Source organism: Lacerta agilis, chromosome 16 (assembly GCF_009819535.1).
Source record: "Lacerta agilis isolate rLacAgi1 chromosome 16, rLacAgi1.pri, whole genome shotgun sequence".
In the NCBI taxonomy this organism is placed as follows: domain Eukaryota; kingdom Metazoa; phylum Chordata; class Lepidosauria; order Squamata; family Lacertidae; genus Lacerta; species Lacerta agilis.
Genome location: NC_046327.1, coordinates 12,655,020 through 12,680,888, shown reverse-complemented (window position 1 = coordinate 12,680,888; position 25,869 = coordinate 12,655,020). Strand labels below are relative to the sequence as shown.

The window sequence follows — 25,869 nt, the reverse complement described above, 5'->3', positions numbered from 1 at the left end:
TAAAAAAAAAAATAAGATTTATTGGTATTTCCACATAAAACAACAAATGAAAAACATACATTCTGCATATAAAAAACAAACACAACACAAAATACAAATAACAATCAAATAAACTAATACATACCTCTCACCCAAAAACACAGGAACACACCAATCTACTTATTATAACCTTATTTCTAATCTTATTTGGGGGACTTCCTCCATTCTCTCTTCTGCGTTCAGTTCTAATTTACTTTAGTAACTTTGTAGCTATTTTAACAACCATTCACCATTATTCTTAATCTTCAAATAACATCTTATCTTATCTCTATCAACTTATTCATAACTATAACTTCTAATATAAAAAAGAACAAATTCTTAACTTCTTATAAACTATTTTAACCTAACATTGTTTAGCTATCGCCTATAATATGCACTGATTTCACTATCTTCAGGAGAATTTGGCCAGTATTATAAATCTTCTCATCAAGGATTCCTGATAAGCTTAAAAGGAAACCAAGCATTCCCCCAGAAACCCACTGTTTTAAAGCCATCATTGTTACGTATCCTCCATTTTAATCACCGATGAAAAAGCACACAGAGGACCATGCTACAAATGTATTAAACCATCCCAGAACATGCCACTATTTTTGAAATAGCTTTCATACTCTGGAAGGTCATGCAATGGCTTTCCTGGAGCACCAAGGAAATTCATGAGTAGGCCAAACCCTGAAAGGCAAATTCCTGATGCCTTAAAAGGCTTTGCTGAGGTAGGTTTGCAGAGAAATCCCAGCTAAAAAAATTCGAAAACGATAACCAGAATACATTATAGCATAATGAAATGTGCTGATACACTTGCTCAGTAAAGAAAGCAATAAAAGTACAATGTGTGGCATAACATTTCAATTTGTGGTTCTTATTAAAATAAAGGCCGGGCGGGGGGGAGTGAGTGGAGGAAAAAGAGAATAAAGTCTAGGTTGGCAATGTAATTCTCAGAGTAGCATCAATAAATATTTTCTTTTACAGAAGTTATACTCCTGCCTCCATCACAAGATTCCTGGAAAAAAGTAGGGCTGGAAATAACATTGATGCTTTTTGCTTACATCCAGCAGAGAACAAAGACAAACAAAAATTTTATATTATCATCATTATTATTAAAAGCAGCTTTGGAAAATATAGGTCTTGCAGATATCAACTGATTTATGTAACAGAGAGTATCTCAATTGGTAGGAGAAAAAAGTCACTTTTATAAAAACCAGCATGATATTTATAATATACAATGTGAATACACAGGGAGGTAATTTTGATTTGCATCACGGAAGAGTCCTTTGTGTTTTTCCCCCTGTGAAGTGAAATACAATGGGCTATTTCTATCAGTGGAATAATTGCCGAGGACTCAGTCTAACGATATTCCATCCAGATCTGATCATTCAGCCTTACATTTTTCACAAAAAAGGCTTTATTTCTTTGCCAGATGGACAAGCATTCAAAGACTACTCCTTCTCTTAATCATTCAGGATGCCACTACAATGAAATTCCCACTGCTTTCAGCTGCTGTCACCTAGAAATTAACTTTATGAGTTTGGGGGTGCTAGAATCTTTGATGAAGTTGGAAGTGACAGAACCACAACCGTTTTAGACTTGAGAAGTGCCTGGATGTTTCAGCTATTTCCGACAGGGGCACGCACCTCCAGATGGTGGAGATGTTAGGTGCCATCTTTACTTGCTTGCAAGTGACCAATAGCCAGGTGCAAAATGCGCCTGGCGCCTGGCTAATTTCGAACACTGTGTGCAGCATGACTAAAGGTTTGGAATATGCTTCTAGATGGCTGGAAGAATTGGTTGAGACTCAAAGAAAAATTCCCAAGGAACCATTATGATAGATAGGAGACATTTTCAGCTAACATGATAGATAGATAGATAGATAGATAGATAGATAGATAGTTAGTTACGGTTCTCAACCAGCACACTTCAGCTAACATGTTGAAAAGGGAGGGGGGCATAAGATAGCAGAGAGAAGCAAAGGGATACCCATTGCCTCAACCCTTTCCCTTACCTGTGCTCTGACATCATGACTACAGACTAAGGGATGTACCAATATTTTTCCCCTGATCAAGATATCCCAGATAAGTGAAGAACTATGGAAATACAAGAAGGTACTGAAACACACAGAAATACTCGCTGTGTGCTCTAACCCTTGTGCAGTGTGTACAAGGGTTTCCATTTCTCTCTCCCCTCCCCCGCCAAATCCGCTATCTATTAAGATTACTTCTCATGCAGCTGCAAAGAAGTTAGTTCTCACCAGGCAACAATATAAATAATATATTAGAAATACAACTTGAATAACAATGATAACTAATTGTCTTTGCGCACAGCCTATAATGCTCGAAGCAACAACATGGATTTCTTCCCTAGGCCACATAAATATGAATAACACATTTCGGAGCTAGATCATACACCCAGCTACAAAAGAGAGTAGCTGGGGACCGGACACATATTTGTATTTCTCTCCAGAGGGCTTTTGAAAACTCATAACTCTATTAAACCATTTCTCCCAGAATTCGGCAGATGGTTATTTCCTGAAATATACTGCAGGAGTGCAAGGAATCTAATGGCCCAAGACTCCTTTACTCCCACATGCTGGTTAAAAAAAATGGGAGAATTCACTTTAAAAGGCAGAGTGGTAAAATGGCTAAGCCATCTCATGACCTTTTATAATAACATTGATCCTGGGCAACTTTTCTTCTTCATTCCAATGGCTGTCTCAGTGCACAATGCAGTGCCATAGGGAGGGGAAAGTTAGAATCTGCTTAGAGCACATGAGCCAAGAAAGGAGAAACCTGTAGTGAGAAGAATGGGAAAAAACAAAACAGGAAATGACCAAAATCAGATAGCATGCCTTCTCTGGCCCCATCGTCTATTAGTATCCTTGCCACTCAAGTCAAGGTCTTTAAAGTTCTGAAGACTGCATAGTCCATGGGTGGCAGAGCGATGGTTCTGGACTGCAACCCCCTTTAACCTTGATGATTAGGCTATGCAATGGACTATTGGCTCATTTTCTTACCAAACATTGGTCATATAACAACAACATTCTTGCATTTAAACTTTAACCCATAAAAATCCAGTTGCAAAAAAAGTGGAGAGGATGATTCTCAACCGGGATATAAAAAGTTTGTTATGGTAGCAGGAGGAGAACTGGGTAAATGTTAGAGGCAAAATCCTATCAGTTTGGGCTTCTGCACCAAGAGCCTGGTTATAAGATTACAGGAGAGAGACGGGTATGCACAGTCTTGAAGGGGACAGTTCAAATAGCTAAATATCCCATATTGATTATAAATGCCTTAATTGCTTTCTAAGCTTGTTTATTTGTGTATCATTCACAGCATTTGTGCATTAATATATTTTCTGTATTTTTGTAATATTAAGAGAGACAAAGGAATGTGCCTAATGTTGCTTCTTCAACTATTTCTGGGAAATCAGCCAAAACTAGCCAGCAGCTTCAAGGTTTTGATAACGGTGTACGGTCTGGAATTAAACAATGGCCTGTTAATACAGAAATAGCACCTTGGCTGTTACCATAGAAACACCATCACGAGAGAGGGGGACGGAAAGCCCCTTTTAAGGAATGTGCCGTTAATTGTGGTTAGCCTTTAATGGGCTTAAGAGCTGGTCTTGTTGATTGATCATACTGGAGGCATCAGGCTTGTTGGAAGTTGTGTATCCCTTACATGTATTGGTATGTATTGATTTATATTTGTGTATTGTTCCTATGGGTCTTTGGGAGAGGGGCAGCTCTGAGTTGTGTGAGCAAGGGGGGCTCTCAGCCTTGGACGGGATGTATGCGCTTTCTGAGCAGACAGGAGGAATGCAGCTGGAGTTGGCTCCTGCCAACTGTATTAATATTATATTCAGTCCATTAAGATGTAAGGTATTTCCTAGTTAGTAGACTCATCCCCCTGCATGGGTATTATTGATTTATGCTTTTGTATTTCCTATCTAATGCAACAAGTATTATTGCCGGTTAACTGAAGTTATGCTTTCTTGCTGATTAGGCACACACACATGCCTTATGAATAGGTTCAACCTTCAGCATACAATAGCGGATCTGTGTGCTCACAAGCTAGGTGATGTTGCTATATTTCTGGGAAGCCTGCCAAGTATATTCAAGGCTTGCCAGGACATTCCCAGACTGGGGAGAGCGAGTTGGGGAGGCTAGGGAGGTTACCCTCCTAGGGAACATGTGAACCTTGAGCCAATTTTCGGTTTCTATTTTCGGTTTCTGTATTGTCTTTATAAGGAGTACGCGCCAGTCTCTCAGTGCTCAGTCCAACTTTTGGATTGTGCCTTTTGCTTTGCATATGTAACTCAAAATAAATCCTGCTGAACCCTGCATGGTGTTTTGCCTCTTCGTGTTCCTGAATCCACCACTCAAGAGCTCAAGAGCCCATTATGGTCTTACAGTCTGAACAGGTCATGCCTTAGACTCCGGCATAAAGGCTGTACCTTTTATCCAATAAATGTACAGGTGAAGAGGCCATGGATTGCATTCAACTAAGGTTTACTTGGAACATACCCACTGAAAATAAAGGTCCTAAGTTAATCCTAATATTGGGGGGCCTGGTAAGCCCCACTCTGCATAATTGATCACATGACACGGTGCACACATACCATTTGAATGGCAATGCCCATCAACTTTGGGGGGGCAGCCACCTGAAATGTTTTTGGGGGGAGGCCAAAGACCCCTCAGCCCCTAAGTGTTGGCTCGTATGTTCCTGAATATGACTTACAACCCTGTAAGTTCTCTCACCTATTCAGCTTTCCACACAGATGAACATCATTTTAGAGATGTACAGGACCCTGTAGAGAAAACTCCATAAATGTTATTGAAACTGGTTATTTCCTTAGGATATTTTTTGCCCAGGAACTTCCAGATGAACCATATCACATTGCCTACTCAACAGATTGTTCTAGATAACTCAAGCAATCATCCCACTGATCTAAATTCTCCTGGAACATTTTAAAAAAGGCAACAAATGCAAGTTAAAGACAAGGCATGGAGTCAAATTCTCACTCAGCTAGACAGTTCACCAGCTCAGATTGGGCTAATCACTCACACTCAATTTACCTTGAAGTGGTTGCCCCCACCTTGTTTTCATTATGTATTTTTGTGTTTTAAATCTTGTGTTTTGATGTTGTGAGCCACTCTGAGACCAATGAATGGAGGGTGGTGTACAAATAAATACATAAAATGGGAATGCCTCCATTTTTCACCCTGAGCTCCTTGGAGGGAGGTTGAGGTATATATTTGATGAATAAATAAAAAGAAGCTCAGTTTGTCACTGTTACACTTCTATAATGCTGGCACATTTGTTAGGCAAAGGCAAATTCATCTGATTAGGCTGTTTCACGACTATATCCCCAGTTGGTAAGGAAGGAATTAGCCTCCAATTGTTCTTATAAGTTTGGCTGACAGACATTCTGCATTTCTCTACAAACACATCACAAGTAATCAGGAGCCTCTGGACAAAAGCCCCAGACATAGCCGTCATAGGCATTCTGCCTGTACTTCTAAAAATTGAATCACAGCACTGTTTCTTGTACACATCTCCATTATTAAAGAAATGTGGAAGTTCAGAGAAAAATCACACAAGTCCCTGTTTAGAAGATATGGCAGCATCAAGTATACTGAAACAGATTCCAGTCACATTCAGTTTGACAGAGAAAATTCAATTCCACTCTAGACTGCTAACAGAAGTCTATGAAATAGTATTTGACTCAAACATTCTTTCAACTTGCAATGAATTCTACGAAACAGAACAGCAAAATAAGTTTTGGAGATTTGGAGATAGCCAACTTAGTGCTCTCCAGAATGTTGTTAGATTATAATTGGCATGAGCCCCAGCTAGTACAAGCAATGGTCAATGATGACAGAGTTGGAGTCCAACATCATAAATATGGAGGACACCATATTAGCTACGCCTGTATAGAACAGAACTCACTGCCCAACAGTCATTGCTTGGAAATAGCAGCCTTAGCTTAACCACTTTTACTCAGAAGAAAGGACCTCCAAGCCTATTAGAACTTAATTTTCAACTAAATACACAGAGGACTTTTTATAGTTTTTATTAAGTCTCCAAAGGTATTTCAAACCACTTATCATCACAAACATACACAACTTCTTCATTTCCCACCCCTCCATAACCCATCAATTGCTTCCATTCTTCCTTTAAAAGTTTGTCATTATGTCCTCTTAATTTAGCAGTCAATTTTGCAACTTCCGCATAGTCCATCAGTTTTATAAGCCATTCATCCTTAGTTGGTAATCCTCCTTCTTTCCACTTCTGTGCATATAAAGTTCTAGCTGCTGTTATTTATGTCACATACATAAATATCCTAGTCAGCTTTCTTGGGACCTCTGTTCCCATTATTCCTAGTAAAAAGGGGGGTTGGGGTTTTTTTAGGGGTTGCCAATTTAAACATCCTTTTCAATTCATTATATATCATTTCCCCAAAAAAACCTTCACCTGCACATGTAAAAGAGATGTAGAATTGTGTGTCATCAGCATATTGCTGACAACATACTCCAAAACTTTGGATGACCCCACTCAGCAGTTTCATGTAGATGTTAAACAGCATGGGGGAATAAAAGGGAACCCCACACTGAAAGCTCCACAGGGCCAAAGATCACTCCCCAAGCATCACCCCCTGGAAATAACCATCCAAGTAGGACTGGAAGCACTCCAAAGTGTGGGATGTAAAGCACAGGAGCAGTCAAACACAACATTGCTAGAGTGGACATAAAAGGGGAACTCTAGGCCAGCCAGTTGGAACTTGCTCCATTTCTTGCGTGTAAATGGAGATGGGTGTGGCCTCACCTGGGCAGGTTAACACAAAACCACAGGGGCCAGACTCCATCTTCCTCTTTTGGATCGGCTTCTCAACAGAGCAGCATCTAGTTAGGGGAAAGATGCTCTCTTGGCTCCAGCCAAGGGAGGACAAAAGGGCTTTCTCCCATATGGAGATAGTTTCCACATGTATGCTATTTTCTAAGCTAAAAGTCTGCCTTCTGGGATCCTTTTGTGAACAGATGTGTAAGTAAACTCTTTTTATGCTTTTATAGAAGACTGTGTAGTGTCTTATTTTGAGAGGGATTAAAAGGGGAAAATACCAGGACATTATTAAGAGAGACTCTAGCGAGTCTGAGCAAGCTATCCGCTGTGTGTGTTTAAAAGGGGAATGTTAACTCTGCTGATATCGTTGAACTTGTAAACACAAGTTGGAATAGGATATCTTAAACAATATATCCTCTCCTGCATCCCTAAACATTTCCACACAAAGTGGTACCACCCACCCCTAATTTGGACAGCATCTCCAGATGGATACCGTTGAGAGGTTGAGGAGAATCAGCAATAACATATTTCCACAGACAAAAGCAGGGCAACCAAAGCAGTTTCTGTGCCAAAACTGTGCAAAACAGTTTCCTCCAAGAATGCCTGGATCTCGTCCGTGATCACCTGCTCAAGAACCTTGCCCAAGAAGGTGAGATGGGCAACTATCTGGTAATTACTTAGATTTTCTGAATCGGGAGAGTTTCTTCAAGCAGGCAGAGACCACCCCTTCTCACAGGGAGGCAGTAAATCACCTCCCTGGTCCAGTCAGCTCTTCCCTCCCTGCCAGTTTTTGTCAGCCAAGATGGGCAAAGGTCCATGGCATAGCTGTTAACCTTTCCCTTTTTTGTGGGAAATTCCCTTATTATAGCAGGGAGAGTTGACAGCTGTGGTCCAGGCCACAAGTGGTCACCCTGACCAATCCAAGCACCTTTTCTACATCCTCGAGCCTTACTAACTGAAACATATCCAACATAACACGACTAGACACCTCCCGAGATTCATTTGCTGTAACAGTGGAGTCAAGGTCCCACTGGATGCAAGCAATTTTATCCTCAAAATGGAATCTCAGAAGTTATCTCCCCACCTTCCTATATCAGGGGCCTGCACTGGCTCTCTCATTTTTGTTTATGGAATAGATGCTTCAGAACCAATCCCATGTCTAATAATCACATTACACTTATTGTTATTGATACTCTCAACATACATACAGTATTCATATGCACTTATTTCAACAGAAAGAGCACTACTCTGGTAAATCCTACTCTAAGGCAAGGGCCAACACAGAATTGCCCTCTCCTAGCAAAATTTTTACACGCAGACATTACAATGAAATAGCCTGCAGTCCATCAATTAAAAAAATGAAATTCCTCAGCAAAGCAGACAGACATCAGATTCAAGGTTCAAAGTGAATCCAAGATTAGCTTCTCATCAGACACATACCTCTGATAAGTTTGATTGCAAATAATCATCACAGGTATTATTTTACGGCTGTTTTCTGTGGAAAGGAGGGGGAGGGAAGAATACCAGGAACAAAACAAAACACTTGGCTTGCCTCCTTCCAACAGAAAGTGGGTCACTGAAATGTCACTCAAACATGCCAAGAACAGTTTCCATTTGCATGGCAGAAATCCACAAATCAAGCTGGAACTAAGCTAGTTAAGTTTTGAGGAGGGGGGGAGAAGTGGGTTATGATTCACTCTGTGCATCTACTCTTTATGTGTTAATTTGTGGGAAGCCATGGTGGGCATGCACCACAAGACAACAGAATAAATGAGGAAACTTTGCAATACAGATGATCATTTAATACTTCTCATTACCACCAAGTTATAGATTGTTTTTGATAGATAGAAAGCATTCTTCCTTAGAAAACATCATATCTAGAAAAGCAGGGTGTGTGTGTGTGTGTGTTCATTAAGGGGGAAGAATAGGTTGAATAACAAACCAAATTAAACTCATTTTGCACCAACCATCAGACCAACTCTTCAAATAACTGTAAATGGATCTAACCCAGAAGGGGTATTAATTGTGTCTTCCATTTGCGCAAAGCATTGTTTTCTCTCTTAAACTAGTACTTGCAGATTTGAAAGGCATGAACATAGAAATGTTTGTTGATAGAAAGGGAAGGAATGCATTTGCTTGTCTGAAGTCCATCAACCTCAGCATGGCTGATTCTCAACTTGGTGTAGGAGAGGTAAACACAGAATGTCAATGAATCAGGGTAAAAGCATTAATTGAAGAAGTACATCTTACAAGTGTAAGTGTTTGTTTGTGTATGTGTGCGATAACAACCTCTTTTAATTTATGCCCATGATGTAGAATAGAAGTTACCAGTAAACTGACAAGCACACTGAGAAATATATAAGATTAAATCCATTTGATCTGTAAAATATGCCCATATGTGAAGCATTAAGAAGAGACTTCATGTGGATAAGGAATCCTAGTCAACAGGGTGCAGAAAAGTAAGTTACCAATGTCACATCTAACCAAAGTTCATTCTGAAGCAATGGCTCAAAGGAAATTGTGCAACTTCATTATGAGAAGCTCCTGAGATCTCTCCAGGGATGGACCTGCTCAGCAACTAAAATACTACCATATGTAAAGGTTTAAATGTATGCATGCATGCATGCATGCATGCATGTATTTAAACCTGTATTAGGAATGTAGGAAGCGAACTGGATGGTCTATATTTGGATACCCAATCTCTCATAGTTTGATTTCTCAACCATTTCAAGACCATTCAAGTTCTTCTCACATACCCCAATTCCACAAACCATCAATTGATCTAAAAAAAAAAAAAAACTCACTAAGTCACCGAATAAGGTTCAATCTATGCTCTCACCCTTTGTTTAGACGGTTCCATAGACTCGATATATTAAGAGAACAGCCTAAAATTAATAAAAACAGTCCCAACTTTGGACTACATATTGGTGCAGACTTTTTTACACTCCCATGAAAGCAAGCCTTCCTTCCTCCCTGCAACCCCCCCCCCCACAGCTGATGTGTATCTCTCTCCATCCTGAGAAAAGAACCATTAAGGTTCACCTAGGATGGTGAAGAGACCAACTTACAACCTTCAAGACCACACAGGGCTTGCCCTACCACTAGAGAGAGTAAAACTGCCACCTCAGGCAGCATGAACTGGGGCAGAAGAGGAAGGGAAGCAGCACTGGAGATCAAATCTGTGCAAGCTACTTCTCTTGCCCTGGTCCTGCTAAGTTAGCCTACTACCCACAGATACAGTGAAGGAGGCTCTCCATTTGCCAGCATCAAAGTAAGAGTTGCTTGACAGTGGAACGGTCTCCCTCAGGAAGTGGTGGACTCTCCTCCCTTGGAGGTTTTTAAGCAGAGGTTGGATGGCCATCTGTCATGGATGCTTCAGCTTAGATTCCTGCACTGCGGGGGGTTGGACTAGATGACCCTTGGGGTCCTTTCCAACTCTTACCATTCTATAAGATTCTATTGCCAGTCGGGTCAGGCTTCTGTACCTGGAAGAGGGAGGGCCTCTTATCCACTGCAGGTACTAGCAAAGTGCCACCTTCACTGTCACAACTGTATCAATCCTGCCCCAGAATACAGAGCTTAATTTGTCACCACTTGTTAAACAGATTATAGGGCTTATAGGTAGCTCATCTGCCACAGGCAACCATCTCTACTGCTTTAGTCTCTTTCTCAGCTCTTACTACGCAGGAAAACATTTCCACCTAGAGCCCTTTCACAGAATATCTAGAAACAAAATATTTGCAGAGAGCTATGCCATTGTACCTAAAGAGCCAATCGCAGGGAATGGCAATACATACCCTTTATTTAGCTACACCTTTTACATACAGTAATTCAGCTTGCGAACAGAAATTTCAGAGGTGTGCTGCACTCACATGAAATTTATGTATTATAGGTAACACTGGAGTGTAGGTTGTATGTTTCCTCTTTTTTTGTTTTTTTAAAAGGGGAAATAGTAAAGGCATTTTAAACGGAACGTTATATTGAGTAGCCAGGCCACAATACTGGAAAATGAACACACGTTCCCTACAGCTGCATCCCTGTTGCAGCAAGAAACCTTTTCATGGATGTGCTCCCTGGAATGGGAGTTGCCTCTAGCAGAGCGGTGGCATTTTGACAGTGAAGACAAGTGACGCAGAATAAGCTTTATAGATGGTCTGCTCTCGGAGGCTGCGTGCACATCTATCTGGGAGTAAGCATAATTGAACACAGTGGGATTTGCTTCTGGGTTAGCATGCACAGCATTGGGCTATACATTTACTCTGCCATGCAGTTTAAATGTTGCATACTTCTTTCTTCCTGCAGCTTCCCATGTGCTTGCCGACTACTGCCCAATTCCCATTGATGTGAGATTGTGCACTACACAGCACATGACTCACAAGTGCTTTGAGGTATATTTCATGCGGCCGTTCTCTCCAGCCCCTCAAAAATCCACACAAGACCACAGGAATAATCTTTATTCATTCTTCTTTTTGCAGGTCATGCTTTCTTTCTCTAAAGTACAGCCCCCCGGGCGATTAATTTCACACTTAAGGCATTCTCGCTGTGTTTCGAGCTAATATGAAGGCAGCTCTTTTCAACATCAAAACCATATATTTTAACATGCCTCTCAATTCTTGGCAAACCACTCAAGTTTTCAGCTATATTTGGGAGGAACTTAGTCAGCAAAGCTTCAGAATTTCTCATTTTTTTATTAAAGAAAATGTACTAAAAAATGACAATGGTTCAAACAGCTCCAAAATAAAGAACAGAAAAGCTGAATAGACAAATGCTGTTAGTAAGCCTTTGATCTGAAGGCTGCAACCAGCATGAAAACCATATTGAAAATACAATTATTACAAAGGACATGAAACAGTATCTCACAAGTACTGAATAAATTTCAAACTTTTCCATAATGGGCAACTGGCTCACAAAAAACCAGTGGCTATAGATTTTTGTCATCACAAGCAACATCAATGTGAACACTTCTGTATTTGCTAGACACCTCCTATTACTGCATATTGCAAAGATATGCTTCACGACATGGCAGCAATTAAAACCTCCGCTTTAGAAACAAGACAGTTTCTGCATAGCATGTCAGCCCCTCTCATGTATGAGACAAATACCAATCTTTCAAAATAATGCAGTGTGCATCGCAGCCTTTGCATGCAATGGATCTTCCTCGCACTGAAGATACTGGGAAGGCGTACACCACCTGCAAACAGTAATTCTGCCCATCAATGCTACATTAATAGTTTCCTCCTCCTTTTAAGCTCCTATCAGCACCTTACACCCACCCTCGCAACCTGCAACCTAAGCATTTCTATTCAAACTGTAAAGCAAACATCTGGCCTGGATGGAGAGAGTGAAAAACCATTAATATTTCTTTTTTCTAGCACACACAAATACACAGGAATGGGTTTTCTTTCTCCCAGCTCAAATCACCTGCTAAACACACACACCCTGACCATAATAGGATAGGGGACTGCTGAAAGCAGAACACTGTGTCGCTTGTGAGTCTTATCAGTCAAACCATTTCAGCTGGCCATGTCTCCCCTAGCAGCCCAGACATCAGAAACCAGAGCCACCTACAGGAAGACCCTTTTTCTTCTGTCTCTGCCTAGTGGTCATCCAAGAGGAGATTCCTGGCTTTTCCTGAGCCTTCGCTATTTGTTAAGGTGCTGTGATTCCATGGCACCGAGACACACCTCAAATCCCAGCCAAGGATAATTTAGTTAGTAATCTATAGTACAGTAGTATAGGGAAGCTTTTAAATGTTTTATTAGGTTTTTATATATGTTGGAAGCTGTCTAGAGTGGTTGGAGCAACCCAATCAGATGGGCGGGGTACAAATATTATTGTTGTTGTTTGTTTGAGGGCTACATCTCCCTCCACACGGCACCATTTCAGTACCAACTATGCCAGTTGTATCCTGAAGACTTATGGTAGAGTGCCAGAAGAAACTCTGAAGGTAGTGACAACATGGCAATGTCTTTTAGGTCGCTGCAGGTTTTTGCTTCTTTCAGAATCTTGCCAACCCTCACCCTCGCTCACCCATGGGTGCTCACTAGCTAGATGCAGCATACAACACACTGAATCCTGACCAAGCTCTCTCTCTCTTTTGAAGATCACACTCAGGAAAGGGAGGACTCCAGCTCTGACCAAAGTGGGCTACCGGAGGAGCCGAGGATTGAATCATTTCTGAAAATGAATGGAGAAGACCATGAATGGAGGAAGGGAAAGGTTTAGTGAGATCTTGTGTGTGGGAGAGGGTGGGTGTAAGTTATGTAAGCTTCAAAATAAAATAAAATAAAATAAAATACAAAAAATAGTATTTGTGGGAGGGAGGTTGTTGGTTTGCCTTTGTTTTAAACTTCTGAATATTGCATTTTGTGTGTTTATGTGGTGAACTGCCCTGTGATCTGCGGGTGAAGGAAGGGCAGCATGCAAATTTATTAAGACTCTCATGGTGGTGTGTGGAAATGATATGAAGGGGCTGGAATGAGAAGATCCGAGATCCCTGAATTCTGGTGCTTGTTAAACAGAAAATGTGGGAAACAAAAAACCACAGCCTACCCTGCCCTCGCAGGAGGAAAAGCCACGAGTAAGGCAAACAAACTAACAAAAACCCCAAACCCATTCTCCTTCCATCCTTGCTGGTTTTTCCTCTCTTTAACGCCACAGGAAAAATGGGTCACCAAAAAAGCTCTTGCCTGGGGGGGAAATCAAGAAACAGTAATGTAGGCAAGGGGGCTGAGGAAGGTTCAGAATTTTATTTCTGAAATATTAACGAGCCATATACTGAGAGAAGCATCTAGGCTGGATTTTTCCGCCCTCCCCGGAGAGAGAAGAGGGGTGTGAGCAATTGGCAGCACGCAGAAGAGCATTTCCGGAAAGGATAAACTTAAGAGGCAAGGTAAAGTTTCAGGAGAGAGTGGGGTAGGAAAAGGAAAACCAGAGACCCCACCCTCCCTCCCTCCCTCAGGTGCTGCTGTGACACCACCAACCCTATTCCTCCAGGATGCTAATTCTCGCTTTCGCTCGCTCTTCCCCCCCCCCTCTTCAACCTTTTCCATCTCACGCTCCCGGGGAACCTCTAGTGGACGAAAACGGAGGCGCGCCTGATGAACACGAGTCTCTTGCCACCTGAGTTATAATCCCTCAGACAACTACCGGTATCTGCTATGTAACTGCAAAGCTCGACTGGACGATCGGGCAAATTCTCTGCCTCTCCCTTCTCCCACCGAGAGGAGAAGCCACACGCGTTGCCACTTTAGGACTAAGAAGACTAGGATGCCGACCCCCACCGCCCATCCTTGCGCGCCGTACATACGGATAGAGCCAAGGGGGGAAATTATGACAAGCCTCCATAGCTGTGAGATTAAACATTGCAAAGTACAAATGGAGGATTTCCCCCACCCCACCCCACCCCATTCACCCACCTTCCTATCCGCAATCTCCCATCCGATTTATATGGACAATAACTTTCCCTCGGATTGGCATCAAGGAGGCGGCGAGAGAGAGAGAGAGAGAGAACGAACGTCGGAGCCGCTGCAAAGAGGAGAAGGATCGTTTGGTAACTAAATTGCACTTTTCACTGAGAAAGGGTGGAGTGGAATCTAAAACATATATATATATATATATTGGGGGGGAGCATTAAGGATATAATGGGGAGAGCGCAAACGGAGAGAGATCCCCTTACCCGGTTGCCGTCTGAATTCTCCTCGGCGTCCTTTAACGCAACCAAGCTGGTCTCTCTCCACAACCACGCGCGCACACGCGCGATCCGTGCCGGGCTTCTAATTCCACGGTTTCTCCCGCCGACGGGAAGGAAGAAATAGGGCGAAAGCGGCGGCGCAATCCTCACTCACATTGCCACGCCACGGGCAACGACGGAGGGAAGAGGGTGGGCAGGGAAGCCTCGCCGCTTCTCCAAGTTGGCTTGCGTACACGTCTATCTATCTGTTGGCAGGTTTTCCCACAATTAAGATCCCCGAGATGAAGGCGACCAAAAAAGAAACGTGGGGGGGGGGGAGGACGGGGGAGGTTCCCCCAAACAGTCGCTGCTGCCTCCTTCTTTGGCTCGTCAATTGGCAACCCTTTAAAAAGAAGAGAGGAAAGCCTTTTTCTCCCCCTTTTTACTCCGAATTGCCTTTTTTTCGGGGGGGGGGGAGTGTCGTTTGTTTGTATGTATGTATGTATGCAGGGAGCGGATTCTCAAGTCCAGATTCTCAACGGCTCCAAGGAGATGGCTTCTTCCCCGCGGGGCTTTCGCAGCGCGCTCTGCTTGCAACGCGGCTGCCTTCCACGGTGGAAACTTTCAGGTGGAGAAGGAAACACCGGCGGTAGTGGCAGCATCTAGCGAGCAAGCAAGCCCAGGTCTAGGTGAGGATGGGCGGGCGGGTGGTTGCGCGTGTGCAAAAAAGAAACACACTCACACACAAAACACACACACACACACACACACACACACACCGGTTCTTTCCAGGGCTCGAACACGGGCCGTTGAAGTCCCGCAGCGAGAGGGATGGGGGAAATGCAAAATAAAACAATGCACGCACCTCCCTCCAAAAAACCCCAACGACTCTCCGGCGTCCTAGAGCCGTGTAGCAAGCCAGCCAAGGTCCTTCGTGTCCCCTTTCTCACGACCAGCTGCTCCGACGCTGCGATCTTCGCAAACGGCTACAGCCGAGGCGAGCGACTTAACTCTTTCCCTTCCGCGCTCCGCGCTGCTCCCAGGAAAGGAAGGAGTAGCTGCCGCGTCTGCCCTTGCAGTTGGGCAGGGAGCTCCAGGGAGTGCCGCATTTCTCCGAGTAAGCGCGCAAAGATTCCACCCCCCCCTCCCCACCCCACGGCCGCGGTTCCTCCTCCTTCTCCCCAGCGTGACCTGATTAGCTACAGCAGGGAAAGAGGACGCAGGCAGCGCCTTCCCAGCCAGCAGGAACGCGTTCGCCATGGATGCGCGCCGGCGTCTTTGTGGAGACGCTCCTATTCGGAGGTTGGCGGGAGCAGGTGGGACGCTCAGCTGGCGAAGGGGAAAGGACCACCCAGGCGGTTTTGGAAAGGTGGCGTTTCCAGTGGCCCGGGCAGCCTGATCCTACGCAGCAGCGCAGCAGAGGATCTGGATGCCTGAAGGAGAGAAAAGCTAAGGGCTCCTGCACTCCCCCCACCCCCACCCGCAGGAGATTCGCTTTTCTCCTTGAGGCACTGGGAGAAGACGAATTCATGAATGGAACTGAAGCTCGTGCACCGTTTTCTAGCACAGGGGATTGCTAGAAATAGACGAATCCTTTGCGTACGCTGCCCGATCCGATTTAATATCCACGATTCCTTCAGAATAACTCTACGTAGGATCGGTTGATAAAACGTTCCTGCTAGGTCCCTTTCCTACTCCCCTTTTCTTCCAAGAACCCACTGAATGCTCATTGGTGTTGTATTCACTTGCAGCACCATGCCCGCCATCCTATGCGTATGCGCACAGACAGAATTGCAGAAATTGAAACTTTTTCCCGCTCCAAGCCTGGGAAGCAAATCACATTGGCCTGACTGAGATTTACTTCAAAGTAAGCATACCTAGGATTGGGACCAGGGGTGCCAACTAGATTAAAAAAAATTTGGGGGGGGGGAGCAGGTAAACATCTTAAGCATAACTAAAGGAAAGGTGGCAGAAAGATCAAGAAGAATATACAGACCTTTAGATTGTGCAGCGAGGAGGTCACTACGCTTTAGACTGCAATCTCAGGCATGTGGGAATGTTCAGGGATGGGGGAGATGATATATTGTTTGATTATATCCTTTCCAACTTGTGTTAACAAGTTACCCAATTTAGCAGAGTAACATTCCCCTTTTAAAAATGACACAGCGGATGCGTTTGCTCAGGCTCGCTAAAGCCTCTATAATAACTGTCCTGGTATTTCCCTCTCTTTTTTCCTCATAAAAGATAAGACAGGACACAGTCTTCTATAAAAGTATAAAAAGAGTTTACTCACACATTTTGTTCACAATTGGATCCCAGAAGGCAGACTTTGCTTAGAAAAGTAGCATACACCTGGAAACTATCCCATAAAGAGACAGGAAGCCAAGAGGGCATCTTAGGCTAAGCAGATGTTGCTTCCTCGATGAATGTGGTAAGAGAGAGAGAGAGAGATGGCGGCCAGTCCTATGCCTTTGTTACCTGCACAGGTGAGGCCATGCCCACCTCTAGTCACATGCAGAGGAAGTCTGTTCCAGCTTAGGAGAAACAGGAAGTTCCGACTGGCTGCTCCAGACATCCCCTTTTACGTCCACTCTAGGGATGTTGTACTTGACTGCTCTTGTGTTTCACATCCCACAATGCACACTTACCTGGGAGTTAACCCCACTAAACTTAATGGAATGCCATTGTGAGCTGAGTTGTATAGGAGAGACTAGGCTTACTTATTTTAGAGAAAGTCCCTTTCAACCAGAGCCCTATGGAAGTCCAAATTTCACTGGGACTTGTTTCTGAGGAAACATGCTTCACAATGGGCTGCAGCTTTTTGTGGATTGTTCCAGTGAGTGTGATCAAGTCAAAGGGAATCATAGAATTGTATATTTGGAAGGCACCCTGAGGATCATCTAGTCCAACCCCCCGCAATGCAAGAATATGCAGCTGCGCTTATAAGCCCATTTCAAACACGTGTCAAAATCCTGTGCATCTCACAATGGATGGGCATGTATATATTTATGGAGCAAGCTTCTTTTCTCCTGCTCTGGAGGGTAGGACTCAAACCAATGGCTTCAAGTAACAATAAAGGAGGTTCCAACTAAATATATGGAAAAAACTTTTTGATAGTAAGAGCTGTTGGCAACAGTGGAACGGACTCCCTCAGGAGGTTGTAGACTCTCCTTCCTTGGAGGTTTTCAAGCAGAGGTTGGATGGCCATCTGTCATGGATGCTTTAGCTGAGATTACTGCATTGCACAGGGGTTGGACTAGATGACCCTTGGGCCCCTTCCAATTCTACAGTTCTGTAATTCTGTTATATATATAATCACACACATAAATGCAACAAGGCACAACTCGCCACCATTGTACTGAAACAAGTTAGGCCATGGAATGGGGTAAATTTTTAGATTATATGAAAGATTGAAAAAAAATTGTAAGCACTTTCGGGTTTGGTGGAATTCTTGCAGCAGGACAAAATGTAAAGATAAAAAATGAAGAAAATAAGATATCAAAACATGTGGAAAATAAGAAAAAGCGAGGGAATGGTGAAAAATTAGAAAACCAGAGAAGGGAAGGAAGGAAGTCAGAAAACTCGGCGGAGTTTATGTAATATTGTAAAACATTATATGTCTAATATGTTTGTATTTTGCTTGTTGAAAAATAAAAATATATTTGCAAAAGAAAAAAAAAGAAACAAGTTAGGCCACAAAGAAGCTGAATTCACACAGCAGTTGATTCTATTTCACGGGTATTTCTCTAACTGTTAATTTCTGCATTACATTTGAGCTTTCACATGACGTAAAAGTCACTTCCAGAGATATAGTGCAATATTACTCAAGTTTAATGCTCATTCCCGTGTTATTTGCAAACTTTTTTTATTATTATTTCTTGAAGCAAAATAATGCAGAAACGAACCCTAGACTTGCACTGTACATTTCTGGAATTGACTTTCACATCACATGAAAATTCAGATACGATGCAAAAATTAACAGTTAGGAGATGTCAGGAAAATGGAATAAACTGCTGTGTGAATGCAGCCAGAGAAGGGAGTTGGTATATAGCACTCATTAACTCCTAATCACAGCCAGGGCTTACAACACGATCTAAGAATGGTCTCAATCCATCCTTGGGGCTCTCTGCTAGTGTTTTAATAACAGCTGCTTATATAACTCAAGATTTGTATTCCCCATCTCCTGGGTGTCACCCTCTGCTAACATCAGCAGCTAACTTTTTATTTAGTTCAACCAGCTTCCTGTGGTTTGGGTGGTGCTGTGTGGAGAAATTCAATTTAAAGGCAAACTTACCCAACTTGTATTCTCCATGACAATATGCAAACAGCCACATCCTTCAAGATTTGCTCTTCTCTCGATTCAACAATGCAGTTCTCCAGTCAAGTTAATGTTTACAAAGATGCGCAACCTACAGTAAAATATACATAGAAATATGCACATACCAGTGAAAATAGGACACATAACATTGGGGTGCATACAAAAAAAGCATATATACTAGGATAAATTTTAAAAGAATTTTTTAATTAATAGTTTTCAATATAAAACAACATAAGTCATTTTGACTGAAATTCGGGGAAAATTCTCAAGTACCCCCAGAATGAGGCAGAAAAATGCATTTTTTTAAAAGAAGACTGGAGGACAGATTTTGGCACAGAAATAGTTTTTTATGGCAGGCAATAAGGTTTCCTCCTTGCCATTGGCAAGGGATGATGGGAGATGTGGTTCAACAACATCTGGAGGGGGCACAGCCTTCTTCTTCCTGTCCTACTTAAAGCGTGGGATGGACAAGCATGTGCCAAGAGCACATTTCTATGGATATTGGGTCTTGATCCAAAAATAAAGTTCTGTAAATGAAACTGGAGGAGACTCTTGAGAGTCCCATGGACTCCAAGAAGATCAAACTTATCCATTCTTAAAGAAATCAGCCCTGAGTGCTCACTAGAAGGACAGATCCTGAAGTTGAGGCTCCAGTACTTTGGCCACCTCATGAGAAGAGAAGACTCCCTAGAAAAGACCCTGATGTTGGGAAAGATGGAGGGCACAAGGAGAAGGGGACGACAGAGGATGAGATGGTTGGACAGTGTTCTCGAAGCGACTAGCATGAGTTTGGCCAAACTGCGAGAGGCAGTGAAGGATAGGCGTGCCTGGCGTGCTCTGGTCCATGGGGTCACGAAGAGTCGGACACGACTGAACAACAACAAAAATGAAATTCTGCTTCCATAACTCTGCTTTGTTTACCTGCAAGATGCTCCATGACCATGGGAATAGACTTAACTATTTCCATGATATGCCAACATATTTAAGTCTCTGCTTCATTCCCTCTTCCTTCTGCAACATTTGCTACCCGTTGCATTTTATTTTCTTCGCTTCCTCAGCTTGTTTTACAACACTTTTTTGTTGAAAATTTTCAATGGCTCTTTCTTGAACAAAACTACAAGCATAGATCTATCTGGGTTATTTTTTTAAAATAAATCTATGGTTTATTAGGGTTTTCCCATTATTGCAATAAAACAGTACAGTCCCTTATTTCTACCCCGCTGTCTCCCCCACCTTCATGCTTTTTATATTTATTTATTTTAATTACAACATTTTCATCTGATATCCAGTAGTTAAACATATTCTAACTGCTCAGATTCACATGCTGAAAGTAAAAAAAAAATGAAAATATATCCTGTTACTCTAAAAAACCACCCCTAAATTATGAACATGTTTAATATACATTGTTATAGGATTAATCTGATAGAGAGGAGTCTTGGGTTTTAGTGGTTTAAAGAGGGTAGAAGGGTTGCTTAATGTTCCTTAAGACTTGGTGGCTAAGCTGCAAACCACAGCTATTTTTAGGTAAATTACAGTCAAATGGCCCTGAATCGAAATCAAGGGGACTTAATTAGTAAGGACTAATTTTTCACATTGATTTCAGTGGTATTTAAGCAGGATATACTTGGTCTGGATCCAACTCTATATTTTGTATAGATAGATTGCAATAATAGGTTGGGTTTGACTGATGGATCAATGGATTCTGGTGACAGCTACATGTATAGGCTGGAATAGTAGCGATTGTGCTACTGGAAGCATTTTTGAAAGTTTTTCACTATAGCTGATCAAACGCTTGCATCTGCTTTTTAACCTTTTTTTTCAGCCAGATGATTGGCTACAGTGAACACTTTCAAAACTTCTCCAGCTGCAAATGTAGCTATTTGAGACCTCTGGGAATTATCTACTTAGCTTTTAAAGTAATCATTTCTCTGAAAGCATGTGCTGTAACACCAATACATATTTTGGGGGAAATTTAGAGATATTTTTTTAATATATATAAAATATAACACATCGAGTTAAAATAACCTTCACAAGTAGTTTCTTGGAAGTTGAAGGGGGTGGGGAGTTGTGTTGCTTTCAGAAAACATTCTGGATTTTTTGGGTGTGCAGTGCGGTGGTGAACCACCATGGAATAGGAACTTCAGAGTGGAAGAACAACCATCAAGAATACATTGTGGGGAGGCAGGGAAAACGAAAGAAAGAAAGAAAGAAAGAAAGAAAGAAAGAAAGAAAGAAAGAAAGAAAGAAAGAAATCATAGGAACACTTATGAAGAAGAGTTTGGATTTGATATCCCGCTTTATCACTACCCGAAGGAGTCTCAAAGCGGCTAACATTCTCCTTTCTCTTCCTCCCCAACAACAAACACTCTGTGAGGTGAGTGGGGCTGAGAGACTTCAGAGAAGTGTGACTAGCCCAAGGTCACCCAGCAGCTGCATGTGGAGGAGCGGGGATGCGAACCCAGTTCACCAGATTATGAGTCCACTGCTCTTAACCACTACACCACACTGGTACATTGGTCTGCGAAGACAGCAACATGCCAGTCTTTTGAGATATGAAGGGAACCAAGCTACCTCAGTGATTATAAGCAATGGAGACTGGTCTATTAGAATGAAGGAGGCACTGCCCTACCAATCTCAGTCTGCCCTCAGCAAGCCCCCATTTGCTTGCCTTACTTACAAACAATCCAGGGGATGCCATTATCTGTCAGCTTCTTCCACCTTAGCCTCTGCGTTACTGCTGCAGGGAAAGGATGGAGACAAGAATGGACTTAATTGGCTCCACCTGCCATTGGCTGTCTGGCGCCACCTACTGTTGACCTCCCTGCCTTCTCCCCTACCCGTCTCAGCGGGAACCAGTTGCAAGTTAACACTAGATTTGCCGCCAGATTCATCCGAAATGCAATTTGAGGTGATGTATGGGTGATTCTGCTGAACTGGAATATCTGAAGGCGTTTTAATTAAAGTTAGAAGAACATTGATAATGAGGTTCCCTGGGCATTGCTCAGAGGAGTGTGGTGCTGGGTGGGGTGGGGTTGCACATCCCCCCAATGAAAACAAATGCATCATGTACCTACAGACAGGGTCCAGTGAGTTGTGGGGAGCAGGGTGGGGGTGGGGATAATAATTGTTCTGATGTGAAATTGTGCAAGTATTATAAGCAAAAAAAAATGTTAGTTCCCTCCAAATTCTGCTGTTTTGGCAGTGAAGGATTTCCAGAGTTGATTCTGAATTGCACTTCAGTCAAAATCCAGGTTTTTTGTTTGTTTGTTTGTTTTTAAATGAAATGTGCAAAACCTCCCTAAGAAACTCTACTTACCTGGTGGACTCACCGCCAAATTGCCGAGAGTCCTGAAGAGGAACTCACAAATTCACATTCCTTTTTGCCTTTTGTCAACATTTCTGTGGCAAATCTGTCAAGAGACTGTTTTAATTAAAAGCCTGGGAGGTGGCGGGGGGGGGGGGGAGAGGAACACTTGGCAGGTGTCACAGACTGTTAGTTATGTCACTGTAACCATTTACAGAATCAAGGTATAAAATATGTGAAAAGGCAGAAGTATGCTGTTTAGCATGATTGGCAGGAAGTCTTTTCAATGTGTGCAAACATTAAATCCGGGCACAATGCAAATCAATTCGGTTCAACTTGACTCCGCACCACAAGCAGCGCTGTGCTACAACTGGACTCCTTCCACTGGATTAAAGTAAAAGCTTTCCCCCAGGGGTGTAGCAAGGGGGGCATAGGGGGAGGTCCGCCCCATTTTCCATAATAGAGGGGGTGACAAATTATCAAGGAACAATTACTGCGCTACTAGGGCGATTCATAAAAAAAAAACTTTTTTAAAAAATGCCTGCTCCAAAGGTCTTATCTGACTATACTAGGGATAATATAGCTATATATGAAATTTCATGCATATCGGTTAATATCTTGACCCTCCTTCACCAAAATAGCTGTTTACTTGGCTGTTTTCCTACGTCGTGAAGGCTGAAATTTCAGTTCAGTGGAGCACTTACTGTCCCCAACCCTAACCCTGTGGAAAGCCATCTAATTAGACTTTAATTTGATTTTGAGATGTTTTTAGGAGGTAATTTAATTATTGTTTGATTTTATACCAATGTTATGTATCTGATGTTAGCCACCCTGAGCCCGACTTTGGCCGGGGAGGGCGGGATATAAATAAAAGTTTATTATTATTATTATTATTATTATTATTATTATTATTATTATTATTATTACCACCACTACTTGTTATTATTCCTTTGTAAGAAAATATGAAATAATGTAAAACTATTTTTGCGGGGGGGGGGGAGACAAGAAATTTCCCACACCTGGTACCACCTGACCTCCCTACGCCTCGGGGGGGGGGGTTTGACAAAAATTTTTTTGCCCCCGGGTAGCAGTTTACCTTGCTACGCCCCTGCAGTTCCCCCGCCTCAAAGAAACCATACAGACAGAAAACCAAGCTGCAATAATGGTATCCCTCCCCCCATTACATCCCACCTGTAAGAGGTTCTACAGTGTGTTTTCCCTTCTTGAAATCACATGCAATTGTTGTACCGGTCATTTACCAACTACCACAGCAAGAATAATAAGATTTCCCCTTCCAAATGAGCCTTTGCACTGCCCTCCACGCTGCAGCACTGCTGCCAGCCTCCGACTCAATATTCCCCACCAACTTTGCAGCAGGTGAGCCTTGGCTGCCATGTACTCAGCCTTTGGCAACTGGCAAACAAGTTGTGAGTGATGATCTTGACCTGCAATGCCAGCTGCCTTTGCTGCAAGGCACACAGGCTGTTGTGCAACAAAGAGCAACTAACTCAGAATCCGGTAAGAGCTGCCTACGCTGCAGCATACTAAGAGTCCATCAACAAGGTCACACGCAAGATGTTATTGTTAGTATCTCAAGTCCTCGACAGCTGGGGACGAGTTTACCCCTACATGCGTCCACTCAACTGCTTCCACCTGTGGAAGCGGCACGTTTGCAAGTGCCGTGTGATATGTGTCCCACAGTTGCAAGAAATCAATCTTTTAGTGTCTCACCATGCAATGATCAAAAAAATCAGGGCAGCATAAAGCAAGCTGCAGAACAAGAGAAGGTTAAACGGTGCAGAAGAAAAACTCCTTTAAATGTCTAGGCACATAAATGTGTCTTGACACTGAAACAGTAACAGCCAATCAGGACTCTAAGAGGAGGGTGTTCCACAATAAAATTACTATATTCCATTGGCTGGTCCCTCAGACACTTGCAGTTGTTTTGCAATGCTCTCGAGAATGAGGGCCACTTTAGATGTCTGAAACTCTCTGCAAGTAGACTCGGTTTGCATGGATGTGTATATGGTTATAATGGAGCGAGTGGGGAGGGCCCATCAATTTTCACACTGCAGCCCCCAGAATATTAGCCCCAGGCTGAAAAATGTTCCCTGTCCCTGATGCAGTACATCACAAGCATCTTTGGGGGATACACCTGGACAGAAGATGTAATACCTGAGATAATATATTGCTATATCTGTTAGAGATTTCAAATTGCCTACGTGCAGAAATTCAGCTATCTTCAAGCAATTACCAGTTGGCAGAAAGCCCAGATCTGCTCTCTCTCTAGACCCTTAGCAACGACCTGTGATTGGTCAATGAGTTCCTAAAGAGTGAGCTCTGTGTGAGAGCTTGTGGTTAGTGTGGTTAGTGGTTAGTATTAGGTTGGTGTGGAGAAAGTGGTCAGTGTAGAGAGAGAGACAGAGAGGAAAGATTTTATGTTTTGTTTCTTTTATTTGTATAGTCTGTACATAGTAACTTATGGATACTAGTTGCTTCAATTAATGCTGTAAATAGTTATCCAAGGAGTTCCTGAGTTCCTGCGTTGTGCTGTCCAGTTAATTACACAACAGTCAGAAGCTTCCAGAAAAAGTCTGTGGTTAACTCTGCTGTGTTCAGGAATACGTTATACTCCTGACACTAAATCTTAAGAATATCTGCCACTTCTCAGCAGTAATTTGCATAGAGCTGGACCTAAAAATTTTTTTTGGGGGGGATTGAGAATTTTCTTTTTCAGATTTCCCCTGAATTGTTGGAGAATTTCAGGGTCCTCCTGGAGAGTATTTGTTGACACCCCTCTCCATCGCCCAAAGGATGGAAAATTCCAGGCAAAATTGCTGCTCCAGTTTTAATATTGCTTAAGCTTCTTATAATATTGCTGAAGGAAGTTATAAGATTGCCTCACACACCTACCCATTCTCTCTAGGCCCACTACATCATTCAGACACCAAAATGAGCTAGCAATAACATTCATGTAGTATTGACTCAAGACAGATTTCTCAGAAGAAAATTTTCCAAGAAATTTTCTGGTATGTCCCCCCTCCCCACAACCCCTCCCGAAACAAAGTCTGTGGGAGAAATCTGTCACTCTAAAGAATAGTCAGTAAAATCCCCCTCCATTTTAGACTTGCAAATAGGGTGGAATATTTCAGGTAGCCTAGATTGGCACAAACATGGCACATTTTCTAGCCAGCAGGCTCATGAGAATTGCTGCCAGGAACCAGCACCTGTAGCAGAAGAAATGCCAAATCGAATGTTTCTTCTTCCACACTGCTGTATTCGAGAGATACTCAGGATGCTCCAGATGAGGTGATTTCAAAACGTCTAAACCAACCCTGCACTTACAGTTATGCCTCTTCAAAGAGCCTTCATGAAGCAATTCAGATTTATCTTGTCAACGTAGTTTTAAGAGTAATTTATCTTTCTTGATGTTTTGTATGGATTCAGAAAGTTCATATGTTACTGGGAAGATGTATCCTCATCCACACACACACACACAATTCTCTGCCCATTTAATCTGGAAGCATGGGAGAGTTTGCTTATCGTGCACATTATTGGAACAAACAGATCTGAAGCAGCATGTGCAGACATTTTCCTTTATCAAGGAGGAACTATTCTTCAACTCTTTTTTTTTTAAAGTGGTTGCAGCATGCAAAGGTTAACCATTTCATGATGTTCAGCAGGTGTGTCAATCTTGGCTTCTGAA

At 42.5% G+C, this 25,869-nt stretch overlaps 1 protein-coding gene across 3 annotated transcripts in view; it reads right to left on the bottom strand.

The window, feature by feature from the left end:
• LINGO2 (leucine rich repeat and Ig domain containing 2) overlaps positions 1 to 18,940 on the bottom strand; it is a 580,298-nt gene extending 561,358 nt beyond the window's left edge. For 2 of the 3 annotated variants that reach the window (XM_033173426.1, XM_033173425.1), the window contains exon 1: positions 14,548 to 14,883. The gene's annotated coding sequence lies outside the window, so the exon portion shown is untranslated. Of the gene's footprint in view, positions 1 to 14,547; positions 14,884 to 18,835 lie in introns of those variants that run through there. The other variant, XM_033173427.1, reaches the window with a different exon arrangement.
• Positions 18,941 to 25,869: the final 6,929 nt, after the last annotated feature.